This window comes from Pistacia vera, unplaced genomic scaffold, assembly GCF_008641045.1.
Source record: "Pistacia vera cultivar Batoury unplaced genomic scaffold, PisVer_v2 Contig80, whole genome shotgun sequence".
Classification (NCBI taxonomy): Eukaryota; Viridiplantae; Streptophyta; class Magnoliopsida; order Sapindales; family Anacardiaceae; genus Pistacia; species Pistacia vera.
The window spans coordinates 210,161-227,571 of NW_022196668.1; the positions used below are offsets into that span (position 1 = coordinate 210,161).

Sequence of the window (17,411 nt, forward strand, 5' to 3'; positions counted from 1 at the left end):
TCCTCCAATTTTGTCACTCTTTGCTCTCCTGGTTGATTGTTCACCCCTGCTTGGTTGTTTGGCAATACTTTTTGGTTCCATTGATTGTTTTGCTGATTCTGTTGGTTCTGATTGCCCCAAGACAAGTTTGGATGATTCCTCCAACCAAGATTATATGTGTTGGAGTACGGGTTGTTCGGTTGCCTTAGATTTCCTACCAAGTAGTTAACTTGCTCCGATGATGAAGACGCTGAAGCAAATGTGTTCCCCACTTGGCATTCACTGCTCACATGACTACCTACACAAAATTCACAAATTAGTTGAGGAGCTTGAATAGAATTTACCTGCATACTTCCCAACTGTTTCTGAAATGCTGTGAGTTGGGCTGAGATAGTCGTGTATGCATCAACTTCATGAAGACCCATAGATTTCTTCGGTTGCACCCTTTCATTCGGTCTTTGATAGTTGTTACTCACTAAAACTTCAAGCAACTCATGAGCTTTTTCAGGTGTCTTATTCTGCAGTGCTCCTCCCGAGGCTGCATCCACCATAGTTTGCACATTCACCATCAATTCATTATAAAACGTTTGGACTTGCATCCAAACTGGCAACCCATGATGTGGACACCTCCTCAGTAATTCTTTGTATCTCTCCCAAGCCTCATACAATGATTCTGACTCTTCCTGTAGAAACGATGTGATACCATTTCTCAACTTTGCCGATTTCGCTGGAGGAAAGAATTTGGTTAGGAACTTTTGTGCTAAATCATTCCATGTTGTGATTGTTCTTGATGGTAGTGCCATTAACCTTCCCTTTGCCTTATCTCTCAATGAAAATGGGAACAGTCTCAATCTGATGGCGTCATCTGACACTCCGTTTGACTTGAAAGTATCACAAATCTCCAAAAAAATTGGCTATGTGTAGATTTGGATTTTCTTTCAAATCCCCTTTAAACTGTATCGACTGCTAGATCATCTAGATGATTGTCGGTTTTATCTCAAAGTTGTTGGCTTGTACCGCTGGTCTAGTAATGCTCAACCCACTGCCTTTAACTGTGGGAACTGAGAATTCCCTTAGTGTTCTATTTTCTGCCATCTCAACAACTATGGCCTCTCTTTCTCTTCTTTCTCTGTTAAGTCTTCTAGTGGTTCTTTCAATTTCAGGATCAACAGGAACCACTGGCCGACATCTTGCTCTTCGCATAAACTACACAGAAAGAGAAAAAAAGTGAGATTACAAGCCAACCAAAAAGAACAACAACAAAAAAAATTAAACTAAAAACAATTAAACAAAGAAAAATAAAGCTACAATCTAGCTAACGCAAGAAAAATTTAATGTTAACACACAACTCAATCCCCGGCAACGGTGCCGAAAACTTGATGATTTGTAACTACATGCAATGATAACAAGTGCACTAGTCGCACAAAGTAATAAATTGATGAGTGAGTATCGTTCCCACGAGGATTGATTGTTAAGCACTAATTTTCCTAATTGTTTTTCAAGTTGGAGAAACCGAAATTGTTTGGATTAATGGGAGATTAGAAAATAAACTAAAAACAAAACTTACTAAGTATTAAAAACTAATTAATGAGAGCAAGAATTTAAAGCAAGATTAATATCAATTTAACAAAAGGTTAGGGTTTTGACTTTATTCGGACTCTATGGATGAATTTTACGGATTATGCTATTTTCACACTTACATGCACAGATTGTAAATCGAATTCTCTAAGTTGTCAAACATACCTTCTCAGGCTATGAATTCCTACTCTTCCCTATTAAACTTCTGCACCCAACAATTTGAAGAATAATGGATCCAAGTTCATTAAGCTAATGGAATCCTAGATTGATTTCATTGATTCTCAAATCTATCTCTAGCATTCAATACTATAATGGTGAATACCCAAGAAGCTCAACATGATTCATTTCTCAATCTCATCATATTCATCAGATAAAATCAATAAAAACATAATAACCACACAATCTGTGCAATAGAATATGAAAATAAGAATAATCAATTGATTAACCGATAGAAATCTGAGTTACATCAAAACCCTAACCCAAAATGGGTTAGTTCATAACTAAATCAACACAAATAGCAAGAAAAACATTAAACATAGCAGTCAACATATTAAAATAAGAGAAAAGAAAAGATATCTCCCCTAGTTGAAGAATCCACAAGGTGGAATCTCAAATCTTCTCACTTTCTTAACAAAAATGTCAAATCTATTCTAAGGAAAATGAAAACCAGGCGAAACTAGACGACCCCTCTCAAAATGGCAAGGTTTTTCTTATATAGCTCGCCCAAAAGACCTACAACTTTCCTAAAAATAAATTTGTGCGTTTTGGAGAAAACTAAAATTTGTAGACTTCGCCGCGGCGAAGAAAGAATTTCGCCGTGGTGATGAGGTAAAATGGACTCTAGTGCTTAACTTCTTTCGCCGCAGCGAACCTTCATGAAGAATTCTAAAATTACAGAAATGGCCTCCACTTGCTTCTTTGCTTGAATCTTTGATCTTGATGCTCTCCCCTGGGAACAAGCTTCATAGTGTTTCATTATACTTCAGAACTCTCCCAAATTCTGAGATCCGCTTACTTCTGGGTCCAAAAACTCCAATTCGCTCATTATTTGCTCAAAATGTCCATTTTGGCCTGCACCACAAAATGTATAGAATTTAGTAGCAATTCAGGCATAAATGAACTAAGAAGTATCTAAAATCCAGCCAAAAAGCCTAATTAAAATAGTATAATTCTTGGATTATCACTCTCCAAGCTAAGTACTCCTTAGCTCAAAGAGTGAGGGGCTAACTGTATGGGCCAAAAATCATCTTCGGGCCTTATCAAGCCCAAGCAGGTAATTTCTACTATGTAAACCCAAGGCCATGGCCCAATTTTGGTTGGGCCTACGTCAGAATTCATGTCATGGGCCACATACACGGCCTAAACCCAATCTCTCTCTAGTTTAGGCATCACTATTAGCCCACCTAGGGCCAGGCCCATTGGTCCATGACAATTAGGACTCTTCCTATTTGGGTTTATTCTAATTCGCCCGAGATTCTGTATCTTATATGAATTAAGACTCTTAATCCTACTGAGGCAAGTAAATTAGGATCTTTCCTATTCACTAAACCTCTACCATTATTGACTCAAAGTCCTACTAGGATATGAAGACCCATCAACTACTATATAAGTAGAGGCCTGCACTCTCATTATTGATTCAATCTCAATACCACCTACTTGCACCCAAACTCTTACTCCTAAGAGTTATACACCTACGCCGTAGTTCTAGTCTTCGACTAAACTTTCGGTAACCCTTCCTTCCCTTAGCCCTAACTAAATTGCCTCATTCAGTCTTACTGACTTGAGCGTTAGAGTGCATACGGCAGATACCACACCGTTGTTTACATAAGCTTCATGCTTATTTACTTTGTATGCAGGTACAACGGATTGTCAGTGGCCTCAACCTCGTAGGATCAAACCTTCTTTCCGTAACTGTAGATTTTAGCGTCTACAATTAATAAGTTTGCTCAAACTGAGAGATTTGTCTGTATTAGATGTACTCAAACTGTGAGACACTAGTGGACCTTGTAATCACCGAAAGAAAATTTGCTATTGTCAAACGGTGCTAATGGGATTTGTCTGCGAGACCATTTTAATGCTCAAATCAGATATTAAGGCCCAAAAACTAATAATAATGTGGGCTAAATTTTCCTCTCAACATTAATTATTGTCATTTCCAAGTCAATGCTAAACAAAATTTCCAACAAACAAGACTCTTGTAGTGAAAATGATGGTAAAGAAACGCTATGGTACCAACTTCACGAGACAGCATGATAGTTTATATTTCTTGAAAATGAAAGGAAAGACTACGATGCAAGACCTTGAAAACATCCTGACTTCCTATGTTTCTTTTTATGAAGTAATTAATTATTATAGCGTGAAGTAGACTTGAAGTTGGCAATTGAACAGGAAATTACAAAGGTTTTCCAGCTGTTACGCAGTTAGCATTTCATCAGTACAGGGGAGTACCAAGAAAAAATTATATGGGACAGTCTCATCACCTTATTTAACTAACTTGGTGACCATTTAATGATATAATGCCATGTATCATCACATACTATGATTTATGAATAACTATTCATCATCATTCATCAGTCACCACCACAAAAACCTAAATTCAATATTAGGTTTTATCAATCGTGTATTGTGAAGCCACTAGACTGGAAAAGCCTTATCTTTACTCGGTAAAAAGCTACTCAGTAGAATAGGAAAGTGAAACCCCGCCTGCTAACTGGTGAGAATAGTGGGCAAAGGAAATTAGAAGTCAATAGCCGAAAATTATTGGATGGAAACATAAAAAAGGCAAGAAACATCATGAACGAAGTGTTTCAGATCTGAAACCTTTGCAAAGCCACAATTTATTATAGAAAGTTATCCGGTGCTACATGCACGATTATCATATATTCAATAACTCAAAAGAATTGTTTAGAATTTCTAGGAAAAAGTAGTACTTCATGAAGTGCTCTAAGTACTTCTTTAATTTCATAAATGCTTTTTGTCATATCTCGCATCACTTGTGAATGAGAACTTACCGTCAGTTTATATATATGTTTCAAATCTATTAATTTAGTAAATGGGTTTTTACTTGGAGGACTATACAATGTGCGAAGTCTAAAAGTAAATATGTGTACGTTAGATTAATAGAAGGATATCTCCTCAGACCCAATTAGAATTATGATAGATATCACAAAAACTCGCGATTAAATGGTGAGATATAATGAATTCATGATAGCTTCACGCAACTACGTGCAACTTGTTTACTTGGTTAGAATTTGTATTTATCTCATGTCACCAAGTTGTTGCATGATAAGAGTGTAATTTATATATTTTTATTCCTTCTATATTATGTTTTTGTTATGTTTTATGCCTAGTTAAGTTGATTAGAGCTTATTTTGTAAGTTTGGCATATTTGGATAGACTTTGAGAAATAATTGAGAAAAGATTAGGAAATTCCAGATTTTCCAGATTTTTCGTTATTCTGACCAGTGCTATGTTTTTCAGGTTTTTCAGGGAGCTAGATTCCTCAATTACAAAAGTGTTCTTTAGAGAAATTAAAGTAGATGAATCAAGCTTTTCAGGAAGGTATTATGGGCAAGAATCTGAGTTTGTTTGGGTTCTCAGTAGTTGTTGCAAAACCGGACCTGGAATCCTAGTTGCAGAAGGATTCCTTAGCTGAGTATTGAATCTTCGAACGGGCCTAACTGGAGCATCAGACATCGAAAACAGGTGATTCAAAAGCCCAGATTCATCTACACATCTGGTACTACAATTTTTATGAAGTGACTGAGCCCAGAAAAGATCTTTTACATGGCAAGAATCCTGGTGCAACCTGGAGACGAATTCTATTTTCCATATCTGATAAGATTTTGACAAATCTGGAAGTCTATCTTCTAGGAAACGTCTAGGAAATAAATTCCGTGATTCCTGGGAAGAATTAAGGAAAACACATGTTATTTAATTAGAAGTTTTTAGGTTAAACGGGGGAGAGGACAGTAGAGTTTTATTTTTTAGAGTTTTTGCTTTCTAGATCAAGATGTGCGGCTAATTTCCTTCTTCAGTTCAAGGAGATTTTGAAGCCTAATTTCGTATCATTGTGTAACTTAACTTCAGTAACGTTGTTCTCAATCTCGTTTTTATTAGAATTGTTTATGTTGTTCTGATTTAATTGTCTGTGATTCTTGTTTGAGTGATTTAGTTTTGGCCTGCTAAATTGTTTAATCAGAATTTACCTGTTAGAATTAGGAATTGTGATACGTAATCGTCCTTTTTCTATTCAACGAGTGACGCATGATGATAGCTGATTATGGGCAAGTTTTCGATCTATTGTCTTGAATAAGATAACCTAAGTTAAATAATCCGAGCTTGTGTGATTGTTGCTTAGATTGATCTATTTTCCTAATTCTTAAGGCTGCCATTGAATTAAATTTAGAGAGCTTGTTCTAGGTTGTTCAAGGGTTAGTATCTACTCGAAGAGCTTGTTTCAGTAGTGACAAACTAAGGGAGAATTCAGGTAACAGAGCTTGTTGTTTCTTCCATAATGACGAGATAGAACAGTGTTACGGTTACTTTATGTCCAATGCATGTTTAGGTGGATATTGAACCGAGAACTGATTGTTTTTAATTGAATATTTTCTACCATTAGCGATTGATTTGTTTTACTTTAGATTGCATTGAGTACACCCCACTTTCATTATTGTTGTCAAGTTTGCTGTTTAGGTTTTATTTTATTCATCTGTTGTTTTTATTGTTTTAGAATATAGAAATTAATCGAGTCATTCCCTGTGGGATCAACCCTTGCTTACCCTATATACCATTTAGTAGTTAGGTTAGGAAGGTTTTTAATTTGGAGCATTCGGTACACTACCATTGTACCATTATATATTCAATAATACTATACTTACAAAGAAATCTTACAAAGATTTTCATATAAAGTGAGGTGGCAAAAAATGAATGGAAGAGTAAAACAAAAAGTCAAACTCATTAAATTTATTTTTTCATTCATTTTTTGTCACCTTACTTTATATGAAAATTTTTGTAAAATTTCTTTGTATGTGTAGTATTACTCTAATATATTAGTATAGGTTTAAATGTAGTTTAGACAATGTAACCAGCTTTTCAGCCTAATATTTCATGTTTTTGAAATTGAAAGGAAAGACAACGAAGTAAGGACCTTGGAAGAGATCTCGACTTCCTATGTATCTTTCAGGTCGCATGACCCGAAATGCGGAAGTAATTAATTAGATAGCGTGAAGTAGACAATTGAACAGAAAATTAAAAAGGTTTGGCCAATTGCTATGCAACACTGCATGATTAATGGGGAATCCTGCTGCCCCAACAACTGATTGGACCCCTTCCCCTCGTCACTAAACAATTGCTGTCTTGGATTCTACTACTGAGCAAAGGGTTCCGGAATTCCTGGAGAGTAATTTGACTTCGAATCATGAATTATAGAAAAAAATTAGAATATTATCAAATATCACATCATCCATATTACAATAATGAATTTTTACAATTTCATAAATTTTATTTTTCTCTCACTAATCTTTATATTGAATTAATGTTTATTGATAGTTACTAAATAGGATAACTATGTATTACTCATACACTAACTAAATGTGGTACCATATAAACATATAACCGTAATACCAGGGACATAGTTAGGATTTTTAGTGAGTGAGTTCAAAATATCTAAGCTGATAAATTTACAATAAAATATATATTAAAGTACTAAATCTTATAAATTAGGCTTTTCAATATCTAGGAATTTAATTTTCCAATCTCAATATAAACAAAATGAAATCAAAACCCACATCAAAATTTAGGAATTTAATCTTCCAATTTCAAACCCATTTATTAAACTCAACAAAAACCCATAGCTCATGATCTTTCATCAATTAAGAAAGCTAAAAAAAAAAAAAAAAAAAAAAAAAAAAAAAAAAAATGATTTTTAAGCAAAATGAAGAAAAATGAGCATATCTTATCTTGTAACTTCAAGGATAGTCTTTCTGAGAAATCCAATGAAGAGAGAAGAAAGTATGAGAGAGAATGAGAGGAAATGAAAAAGAGAGAAAAGCTAAAAAATGTTAATTAATTCAATTTTTGTGGGGTCAAAATTGTAAATTCCATAATATATAAGGACTATTTTGATTTTTCCAAAAGTTGAGGGGTTCAATTGAACCCATAATGTGTACGAGGCTACGTGCCTACGTTATTGTAGGCTAATTTCTCTAAATTACAATGTCAATATTCGTGCTTCTTCAATGTAATTTCGTGCATAAACCTGTGGCCTGTGGGGTACTTGCCTGAATTTGGGTTGATTTAACACTTCTTAATGTCTTTTTGAGGAGTCTTCGATGTCAAATCACAACAAAGTCGTCATTGTATTAATAATAAAAGATATATATATATGTTCCTTCTACATCAAGTCAAGTGAACTCATGGAAATAGAACGTTTAATCACTCTAACCATATTTAATTATTAGATTTGTTAAAGGAGAACAATTGGCATCATATATACACATAACCATAATACTGTAGGCTTTTTCTAAATTATAATGTTAATGTCTATGCCTTCTTCAATGTAATTTCTAGCACCAACTACGGGGTACTTGCCCTGAATTTGGGTTGATTTCCCACTTTCTTTTATGTCTTTTCTTGAGAGCCGTCGATGTCAAATCAGTAACAAAATCAGTCATCACATTATTAACAAAAGATATATATTTGTTTCCTCTTGCATCAATACAAGTGAACTCATCGAAACAAAATGTTATAATCACTCTAACCAAGATTTGATTATTGTGGAGGTCAAAAATCACTTGGGCCCCTATTAGGCCTAGGCCAACATCTTCTATCGCCAAGGCCCAAGGACATGGTCCAACTCTAGTTGGGCCAGCATCGAACTCTGTGACATGGGCCCAGATCTAGCATCCTTCTAGAATGGACTTCATCAACAGCCCACCAAAGGCCAGGCCTCCGAAACAAGGTAAGTAGGATTCTTCTTACTCGGTTTTATCTTGATCCATCCAAGATTCCGTATCTTGGAATTAAGACTATTTCTGCTAATGAGGCAAGTGAATCAAGGTTTTCCTTATTCACTAGATCTCTTCCTATGTAGATTCCAAATCCTATTGGGATACGAACATCCCATAACTACTATATAAACAGGGGTCATCCCACTGTTTAGGCATTCAACATTACACCTTCTAACCCCATAGTTCTCATCCCCAAGAGCTACACTTCTTTTCCATGGTCCTAGTTCCCTACTAAGCTACTGGTAACATTTCTTTCCCTTAACCCTCACTAAAAGGCCTTCATTATCCTCGCTGACTTGAGTGTCAGAGTGCCAACGGCAAACACAACCTCAATGTTTATCGTTTGCTTCACATTGGTTCCTTTGTGTGTGTGTATGTATGCAGGTGCAATAGATTGCTAATGGCCTTAACCTCACAGGATTCGTCCTTCCTTTCGTAACCATAGATTTTGACATCTACAGTTTGGCGTCCACCGTGAGGCCTCTAGCAATCAACATTCCTTCAACATTCTGCTCCATAGGGGAATCAATCATGATTGAAATAATAAACAATGCTCCTACAGATCTCTCAGCAAAAATTGAGGCTTTAATGGCCATGATGTAGCAAAATTCGGATAAGGTGGCAGCACTAGAGGCCTTGAACGCAAACATCCGTGTTGAAAATTAAACTTTGCTAAAGCAGGTAAACTAGTTCTATTCAATTGACTTCACTCATGACCAGGTGCGTGGGAATTGCTTTCACGTCCCAGTAATCTCTATGCAAAACCTGTCAACCCTTGACCTCAGAAGCTCAAATAGAGATCCATAATCATCCCACATTCAATCCTTCTTAACGGATGGCTCAACATTAAACACAACTGATCCATCCTTACAAACACCTTTTCCAACTGATCCACAACTCATACTCAACCCCATTACTCAGACAATTCCAAACCAGCAATTGTAGACATCAACCACCATAAGTAATCCTACCCAATCTACCATGACCGATAACTTGTATCAGCGAACCCCATTAGGCTTGGCTCTGCCTCATGGGTTGAGCAGACAATACCATGCTCAACAGACCCACCCTGGTATAACTTATCCCCATAGCTCGAGTCATCCTCCAAGTACACCCCTGATCATCCATGCCAGCCAAAACAACCATTGGGTCGCACTAGGACGGACTTAACCTGAAGGGGCGATTGAGTACCCAAGTCAAACTAGCATAGAACACATCTCCAATCCACACACTATGACATGACTCGTTCGAAAGGACCGACTGGATCCCAAGCACATAAATAGAGTGTTGACGCTCAACTATTGGCCACAGGCACCCCTCTCGAGCAGATATTGGCGAAGAAACTGGCTGATATGGAGGCCATGATGAGGCGCATACCAAGAGTGCCCACCTGTTAGTAAATGTTAGTGTATGCCCTAGAAACTATTCGTGTTGTCGGTTTCAAAGCATTTTATCTTGTATCAATATATCATAAATAATAGAAGCAAGAGTTTTTCAATTCATATATATAAATTGCTTCCTTTATTTAGTCATGCAATTAAAATAAAGTATGTATATGAATTGTCCAAATGATTCATTTAATCGGTAAATGAATTTATCAAAAGGTTCCCTACAGAAGCAATATAATTTGGGCAACTATATTGCATAGTAGGCATACTAGATGCTTCTGAAAGATATCATGAGTTGATATAAGTACGGATGACGATGATAGTAATATCACTGGGGCATTAGTATGGATTAGTGGTTGGTGACTGTTTTTCGAATGTGATCGAATAACAAAAAATCACTTGGAAAAGCATGTAGTCAAGGATTTATTGTTTGGTTATATCAGTGCATGATGTAGTCCTTTGACCTGAGACATTGCGGTCAGATCCGATATGGATACGTATAGTTTATATGATGTATAAGTACAAGACCAGTCATGTTTCGTATGATAAAGCCTATTTGGTCATGCGTTGTTCATGTGTGAAAACAAACGATGGTCAAGACGGGATCCACTAACTAGGAAATATAGGATCAGGAGTACTGTTGACTCTATCCGGATCCAGGTTCTTGGACAAGCCGATAAATGTCAGAAATCAAAATCTTTAGCCAGAGTCTATTATTAGTCATACGAAAGTAAGTTTGTGATGACAAGTTCTAGACATATTGATCGGCGATTTGGTAGAAGATTGAGTTTAGGATTTTGACGTTCCATGAATTTGTACTCGATCAGGATATATCAATGGAGGGACTTTACTTGATATGATTTGAAAAGGGTTCAATGAAGTATTTCTTCATCGTGGTTTAGGGACTATGACATATTGCTAGATGTTTACCATAGTCGTTGGGCCTTTGGATAAGTTTTTGAATTCATCCAAAACCGGCTCACGGCTAATCCAGAGTGGACCTATATAGTCATACTAATAGCCTTAAGAAGTTAGAGAAGGATAACAGAGAGAAATGATTATTGATAATCCTAGGATTATACTGTTTTATCTAGGCTTTTTGGCCAGATTTTGGATACTTCTTATTTCGTTTGTGCCTGAATTCCAACTTAATTGCATATATTTTATGTTTTAGGCCAAACCGTGCAGTTAGAGCAAATAATGAGCAGAATTGAGTTTCTAGACCTAAAAGCAAACGAATCTCAAGATTTAGGGGAGTTCTGAAGCAGATTTGAAGCACTATGAAGCTTGTTCCTATTGGAGAACACCAAAGATTGAAGATTCAAGCTAGGAATCAAGCGAATGGCAGTTTCATAATTTCATAATTATGCAGAAAAGTTCGTCGCGGCGAAGTTCTTTCTTTGCCACAGCGATAAACTCTCAGGAAAGACTAAGAATTTTAAGCCAACTCGTTGCCACAGCGAAGAATATTCCTCGCCGTGGCGAAGTCTGTAAGTTTTAGTTTTTCAAAACTGTGCGTTTTAATTTAGCCGAAAGTTTTAGGTTTCTTTTAGACCAACTATATAAGTGAGACTTAGCCATTTTATTAGGAAGTTCAACATTTTAGGGAGAAAGAAGAGAAGATTGGAGATTGAACTCTTTGGATTCATCAAATAGGGAAGATTTGTTCTCTTTTCTTAATTCCAACATGTTGAATGCATTAATATTGTTTACTATTTTTATTTCTATTTGTGTTAATTTTAGTATGAACTAACTCGTTTTGGGTTAGGGTTTTGATGTAATTGGGGTTTTTATGTTTAATCAATAAATTGATGTTGCTTTTACATTCTATTGCATGGGTTGTGCGATTATTCTTGTTCTTATTGAATTTACTTGTTGAGCATGATGAGATTGAGAAGTGAATCATGTTTTAGCTTCTTAGGGTAATTGCCATTGTTGTATTGAACACTAGAGATAGTTTTGAGAACCAATGAAATCAATTTAGGATTCCATTTAGCTTAACGAACTTGGAACTATTAACCTTCAATTTGTTGGGTGCGGAAGCTTAATAGGGAAAAGTAGGAAAACATAGCCTGAGAAGGTATGTTTTACACATTAGGAAATCCGATTTATGATCCGTGCATGTGAGTGTAGAAGTAGAATAATTCGTAGATTAATTCATAAAATCCTAGTGAAGTCAAAACCCTCACTGTTTGTTTTAATTGATATTTCTCTTGAATTAACCTTGCTGTCATTGATTAGTTTTTAAAGTATGTAGTAAATTTTGTTTTTACTTTAGCTTAATTTTCTCCCGCAAATCCAAACATCTTTCGGTTTCTCCAACTTGATAAACAACTAGGAAAATCAGTGCTTAACAAACAATCCTCGTGGGAACGATATTTTACTTATCACTTTATTACTTTTTACGACTAGTGCACTTGCTACACATTGCATGTTGTAAAATCAATGCATCAATTATTCGAAGAGGCCAGCACCTTCCGAGGGTAATGACGAAATTTCTATGGTAATTGTTACATAGAAAATTATTCGTGACATTTTAAAGGTTAAAATGGTCAAGCAATAATTGATTGTATTTAATTATTATATCTTAAAGCGTTGATATAAATGAGATGAACTAAAATAACCTTTTAATAGTTAAAGGGCAAAAGGGTAAACTTATGGGTTGTAAATGTAAACTAGTGTAGTTTACATGGGCCCTTGAATAATATTGATTATTCAAAGGCCAAATTAATAAATGCTTGGGCTGTTTTCAGAATAAGATTTAATTACGGCATACAAGTGAAAAGAAGGAATTACAAAATGACCTATGTATATATAAATGTAAATGGTTGCATTTTAGGTCAAGTTGTTCATTGTTCACTCAAAAAGAAAAATACAAGCTCCCTCTTAGGTTCAACCACCCTCTCTTTCCCTCAAGGTGGTGTTAAAGTGTGAAGGGTTCATAGCTTTGAATTTTGGCTTCATCAAACCTAAGCTTTAAGGAGAAGGCATAATGTTAATTTATGCTTTATTTAAAGTTTTGAATCCTATAATCCATATCTTAGCTTTCATGTCTTGTTTACATGCTTTCCATCATTTTTCCGTTACCTCTTCATAGTTTTTCACCACCCCTACCAAAAAGAGCCTGCCCTATAGCTACGCAGATTCACCCTTTGTGGATTCAATAGCCCTAGCCAAGATGCCACCCAAATTCACCATTCCCCACATTAAATCGTATGATGGGACGACCGACCCAGATGATCACATAGCCTCGTATTAGCAGTGGATGTTCACCACCTCCATACCAAGGGATCTCAGGGAAGCCTGCATGTGCAAGAGCTTTGGTTCCAGCCTCTTGGGACCGGCCTTACAGTGGTATACTAACCTCCCCAACAACATCACAAGTTCTTTTGCCCAACTAGTCGACACCTTTGTCGAACAATTTGCCAATAGCAAGAAGCTAGAGAAGCTGTCTGCTGATTTGTATGGGGTGTACCAAAAGAGGGGTATGCCATTGTAAGAATATGTTAGCCGCTTCAATAAGGAGAAGATCTCAATCCCTTCTTGCAATCCTGAGACTACAGTAGTCGCATTTAGGAAAAGGCTCCTCCCTGACGAAGAACTATACAAGGACCTCATTAAGCTAGGCTATAACACTATGGAAGATGCACTAGCCTAGGCAGTGATCCATATTAGATGGGAAGAAGATGAAGCCAACCGGATGCAGCACAATCGCTATGATGATCGCCACAAGAAGTGCGACGACAAGCTCTTAAAAGCTCGCTCTTATGAGCTGCGCTATCCCACTCAGTCATGCAGTTCCAACTCTTACAACAAGAAACCACATGACAGGCAGCCCCGCCTGCCAGAATGAGCACCCATCCAGTTCCACCCTATTCAAAGTCCCAGAGTACAACCTTAGTGTTGAGCCCACCCAACTGGTAGTAATCCTGAAAGGTATTAGGCTGACTATCAAGTGGCTAGCGAAGTTAGACCTGGACGCCAAGAAAGACACCTCTAAGTGGTGTGAGTTCCACAATCATCATGGACAAAGTATAGCTGATTGTATCGCTCTAAGACTAGAAGTCGCAGCATTGCTGAAGAAAGGGCACCTGAGAGATCTACAAACTAACAAAGGGAAGCAAACCATGAATCAAAGAAACAACAAAGAGCGGTCTCCCTCTCCCAAATATCTAGAACCCAAGGGCTTTTGTAACATCATATCTGGGGGTTCAGTAATTAGAGGGTTAGTTATTCATCAGGAAAGAGACGTGCCCGAGCCAGTCACCACAAAGAAGTTTGTTCGACTTGTCCACCCATCCAAACGTCATCAAAACAAATGATCCAGTTTAAAGATGATGACCCTGTCACCCTGACCACCATGCATCATGATGCCCTAGTGATTATCTTGTAGATCGCCAATATCCTTATCAGGAGAATTTTTATAGATGGAAGATCCTTAGCTAACATACTCTTTCTTGAAGAGGTAAAGGTGATGGGATTAGACGAAGCTGACATAAACAGGTGCCTAACCGTCCTGGTTGGGTTCAGTTTAGAGCAAAAGTACAATATTGGAGAGATTGTTCTACTAGTTTATGCATGCGGTGTGAATCGCCAGATAGTCTTCCTAGTCCTTGATTGTTTTCTCCCCCTACAATGTCATCATGGGCAAAACTTAGATCCATGATATGAGAGTTGTTTCGTCAACATTCCACCAGACAATTAGGTTCCCCACCAAATGGGGAGTGAGTGAAATCAGAGGCAATGCCAAGGCTTCCAAAGATTGCTACAAGAATGGCTTCAAAGGTAAGTCTCAAACTTTATAGCAATTACAGTTAGGTCCAACTTCCCGAGCCGAGCCTAACGAACCATCAATGAAGGAGTTGCACGAGGTACAGATACATCTAGACTATCATGAGAGGAAGACTCAAATTGGGTCTTGACTGAGTCCTGCCATTAAAGAACGACTGATTGAATTCCTACGACAGAACAACGACTGTTTTGTATATTCTCATTCAGATATGATGGGGATCAGTCCTGATGCAATCGTCTAACAATTCTAGGTGGACCCCAATCATCCCCTGGTAAAATAGAAGAGAAGGAAGTTTGCCCCAAAGAGGAACTGAGTCATCAATGAGGAGATTGAGAACCTGTTGGCCAATGGGCTGGTACGAGAGGTCTATTATCCAGAGTGGCTGGCAAATGTAATGGTGGTCAAGAAGAAGAATGGAAAATGGAGGGTCTATATAGACTTCACTGACTTGAATAAAGCATGCCTTAAGGATTCATTCCCATTTTCCCATATAAACATGCTAGTGGATGCTATGGCGGGACATAAACTGCTCAGCTTCATGGATGCCTTCTCGGGCTACAACTAGATCTTGATGCATCCGAATGACCAAAAGAAGATAGCCTTCATCACCAAAAGAGGCACTTACTACTACAAAGTGATGCCTTTCGGACTCAAGAACGTAGGGGCAACTTATCAGTAGCTGGTAAATAAGATGTTCATTGAGCAATTGGGAGACACGGTGGAGGTGTACATAGATGACATGCTCGTCAAACCCTTGATGGCCGAGCAACACCTAAATCACCTGAGCCAAGCATTCTTGATACTCAAGAAGTATAACATGAAGCTAACCTTGCTAAGTTTCATTCGGGGCTCATTCATGAAGTTCTTAGGCTACATGGTAACTCAACGTGGGATAGAAGCGAACCTCGATCAAATCCAAGCCGTGCTAAACATACCTTCTCCCATTAGCATCAAAGACATTCAGCGCCTTACTAGGTGAGTGGCCGCCTTAAGTAGATTCATCTCTCAGTTAGCTGACAAATGTCGCCTATTCCTCGCCACATTAAAGAAGTCCAAGGACTTTGAATGGACCCTAGCCTGCAAAGAAGCCCTGCAACAGCTAAAAAGGTACTTAACTTCACCTCATCTTCTCTCCAAACCCCTCATAAGGGAGACATTTTACACATACTTGGTCATCTCTTAAACAACAATCTTAGCTGTCCTAGTCAGAGAGGACAATGGGAAGCAATTACCTGTGTATTATGTGAGTAAGTCACTCATTGATGTTGAGACCTCGTACAGCTAGTTAGAGAAGTTGGCCTTGCCACTCATCCACACCTCTAGAAAGCTTCACCCATACTTCCAATGTCATTCCACGGTTATCCTTAGCACTTTCCCATTAAAGAAGATCCTTCACAAACCAGAGTTGTTAAGACGACTCACCTAGTGGACGGTTGAGCTAAGCAAATTTGATGTGTCCTACCAACCTCGAACAACTATCAAGTCTGAAACATTGGCTAATTTCATAGTCGACTTCACACCTAACACATCCGTCCAGGTAAAGAAAAAGTTGTTGTGCATGACAGATGTTGGATCCCGTAAATGGACTCTCTTGTCGATGGATCTAGCAATTCGAATGGAAGCGGTCTAGGCAACGTGCTAAGTACACCAGAGGGAGACATCATCCAAAGGGCCATCAGATACGTCTTCAAGTGCACCAACAATGAGGCTGAGTAAGAGGCACTGATAGCTAATAATCCGTGGATTATACAGTTTTCATTAGACTTTTTAATCGGATTTCAGGTACTTTCTAGTGCATTTTGACCTGAATTGTTGCTTAATTCTGTACATTTCTTGTTTCAGGTTAAAATGGACATTTTTAGTAAATAAGGACAAAATTGGAAATTTTTGACTCAGAAGTTAGCGGATCTCAGAAGTTAGGAGAGTTCTGAAGCAGAATAAAGCTTGATGAGGCTTGTTCCAAAGGGAGAGCACCGAGAATCGAAGAATCAAGCTAAGATGCAAGCAGAGTGGCAGTTCTGTAATTTTAGAACCTCTCAAGAAGCTTCGCCGCGGCGAAGTACGCCAGTCACGAGCAAGATCTGTTTCTCTCTTCACTGCGGCGAGATTTCTTCTTCGCCGCGGCGACAGTCGTAAATTTTAGTTTTGTAAAACGCAAAGTTTTACTTTGTGTGTGTTTTTCTGGAGAATTTGGGGCTAGGTATAAAAGAAAACACTTAGCCTTTTTGAAGGGAGGTCGAATAGGGTTTAGAGCAGCTTTTACATTTCTTTGAATTTTATCTTTGAACAATTTTGAGCTGTAGAAGGGTGAAGATTCGATTTCAAACCAGAGGATTCATCATTTGGGGAGATTTCTTATCTTTTCTGTTATTTTCATTATGTTGAATTTTAATATTTCGTTTCTTTCATTTGTGTTGTTGATTTAGCCATGAACTAACCCATTTTGGGTTAGGGTTTTGATTGTAATTCGAATTTTTAATGGGTTAAGTTATTGATTGTGTTATGTTCATATGACTATGCTCTGATTGTGTGTTTGCTCTGAGTTTTAATGATTTATGTGATGAACATGATGAGATTGAGAAATAAATCATGTTATGCTTCTTGGGTAATCACCATTATAGTATTGGATGCTAGAGATAGATTCAAGAATTAATGAAATCATTG

General features: G+C 37.4%; 1 non-coding gene across 1 annotated transcript; it reads left to right on the forward strand.

The window, feature by feature from the left end:
* The first annotated feature begins 588 nt into the window (after positions 1 to 588).
* LOC116117176 lies at positions 589 to 695 on the forward strand. Its single transcript, XR_004125922.1, has one exon. It is a non-coding gene; the product is annotated as a small nucleolar RNA R71 (small nucleolar RNA).
* The last annotated feature ends 16,716 nt before the right edge of the window (positions 696 to 17,411 follow it).